This window comes from Piliocolobus tephrosceles, unplaced genomic scaffold (assembly GCF_002776525.5).
Source record: "Piliocolobus tephrosceles isolate RC106 unplaced genomic scaffold, ASM277652v3 unscaffolded_42160, whole genome shotgun sequence".
Lineage (NCBI taxonomy): Eukaryota > Metazoa > Chordata > Mammalia > Primates > Cercopithecidae > Piliocolobus > Piliocolobus tephrosceles.
Genome location: NW_022326711.1, coordinates 1 through 2,394, shown reverse-complemented (window position 1 = coordinate 2,394; position 2,394 = coordinate 1). Strand labels below are relative to the sequence as shown.

Sequence of the window (2,394 nt, the reverse complement as noted above, 5' to 3'; positions counted from 1 at the left end):
ATATTTAAACTAATATATTTAAACTAATATATTTAAACTAATATATTAATTAAATGCGTTCATATGTACTTTAAAAAAGTTTTTTTTTTTTTTTTTTTTTTTTTTTTTTGATTGTTTCTGCGTATAATTTATTATGATTGCCCATTGTAAACATAAGGTATTCCAGATGTTTACTATTAGTGTGTGTTTTATTATATTTTTTATTTAATTTAATTTGATTTTTTTTTTCGATTTTTAGATATTTGTGACCCTCCATTACGAAAATACGAGAACAAGTGGAGACCTCGAGATAAGAGAGGTCAAATATCAGGTAAAATTTACAACAAATATATATAAAAAAAAAAAAAAAAATAATAATAATAAATAATTAAATAAAACACATACATTCTAAATAATTGAACACAAATAAATAAGTATATAAATAAAATAAGCATTATGCTAAATATAACACTTTTAAACGTAATTTTATAAAATGTCTTTTTATTTTTGACTTTATAACTTTGTCACGTTATTATATTATCATTTTTTTTTTTTTTTTTTTTTTTTTTTCAGACACTCCATTCCCCTCCGCAGAGTTAATACAAAGTTACATAAAACGAACAATTGAATATTCATTAGAAGAAAAAAAGTATAATCATCAAATTAATGATAAAATAAAATCCTATTGCGAAGTAAATAAAAATAATATAATAGGATCAAGTTATCCAAATGAGAGAACTAGAAAAGCATTTAAAAAAGAAATGGGAAATGGGTACGAAGTTGAAGATGATGAAGATGAGAAGTATGAAAATGGAGACGATGAAGAACAAGGATGTGAGGGTGATAATGTAGAAGCAGATGAGGAACGATGTATGGTAGGAGAAGATACAGAGATAGAATATGAGGAAGACAATGATGAATATTTTGAATAAAATTAGTAATAAACTTATTTTAACTTAGTAATATTGTTTCGTATTTGTAACGCTTTAAATGTGGTATATATATATATATATATATATATATGTATACATACGTCACACAGCAATATTGTTTTTATTCCTTATTTTTTTTATTATGTATATAATGTGAAAAGTTGCATTTTATATAAAAACATATATATAAGTTTTTTTTTAATTTAGATATTTTTTGTGTATATATACATATGTATATATTAATATGTATATCCATGGACTGTTTAATATTTGAAAACAAAACAAAATATATATATTTTTTTTTTTTTTGTTGTTAAAAAAGTGTATATATATTATAAATGTATTACATATATACTTGTCAAACGTTTTAATTAAAATTATAAATTTTCACTGTTATGTTTAGCTTATGTATTTTATTTACCTTATTTGTATACTTATTTATGTAAACATATACATTTGTTTTTATTTTATTTGCTTATATTTTACAATCTTATATTTTACAATCTTTTTTTTGCCTCTCTTTTTTTTGCATCTCTTTTTTTTGCCTCTCTTTTTTTTGCCTCTCTTTTTTTTGCCTCTCTTTTTTTTTGCATCTCTTTTTCCTTATTATTATTTTCTTTCTTTCTTTTTGGTTTTTGCTTTTTCACGAAATTAAAATTTGTGTTCTCATTTTGTTTCGTTTTCTTTTTATTTTTTTATATCGCTTTTTCTTTTTTTGTAATTTTTGCCATATAATAAAAAAAAAAACCCAAAATCCAAAAATGAAATCCATCAACTAAATATATATATATATATATATACATGTATAAATAGATGTATTATTATAAATGTATTTAATTAGTTATCATTATTTTTTTCGATTCTTTTATATCAAACAAAAAGTTGTATATCCTTAAAATACAATTTTAAAAAATATTTAAAATTTTATATTATTCTTTGATTAAATATGATCAATCTACAAATATTTTTGCCTTTTTTTCCATCGTTAAGATTGTATGTCTATAATCGAATTGTAATGCTTACCTAAGAAAAAATAAAATAAAATAAAATAAATATATATATATATATATACATACATACATGCATATATACTATATATATGTGTACGAATGTGTGTATATATAAAAAAATATGAACTTCATTGTTTTTTTCTTAACACACAAAAAAAAAAAAAAAAAAAAAAAAAATCATAAATGCGCTATAATTTTTATAAAGTATAAATTAAATGTTCTGTACCTAGTGCATATAAGTTATGATGAAAACATATAAATAATTCTTTTTCATAATCGTGTCCCTAAAAAAAAGAAAAAAAAAATGGTAGAATGGAAAAAGTGGAGTGTATATATGTGTATATTCTATTTTTTTTTTTTTTTTTTTTTTTTTATAAATTTTAAAGCATATGAAAATGTTTAAGCATTTACAAATTATTAAATATATTTTTTTTTTCATACATATGATATATTCATGTTTATGTCATAGACAG

At 19.9% G+C, this 2,394-nt stretch overlaps 2 long non-coding RNA genes across 2 annotated transcripts; one reads left to right on the top strand and one right to left on the bottom strand.

Moving 5' to 3' along the window:
- Positions 1 to 150: 150 nt before the first annotated feature.
- Positions 151 to 668, top strand: LOC113223644. Its single transcript, XR_003308816.2, has 2 exons — positions 151 to 310; positions 553 to 668. It is a non-coding gene; the product is annotated as an uncharacterized LOC113223644 (long non-coding RNA).
- A 1,223-nt stretch (positions 669 to 1,891) lies between these two features.
- On the bottom strand, positions 1,892 to 2,394 carry LOC113223643. The gene is made up of 3 exons (XR_003308815.1): positions 2,363 to 2,394; positions 2,148 to 2,205; positions 1,892 to 1,934 (listed from the first exon to the last, which is right to left on the bottom strand). It is a non-coding gene; the product is annotated as an uncharacterized LOC113223643 (long non-coding RNA).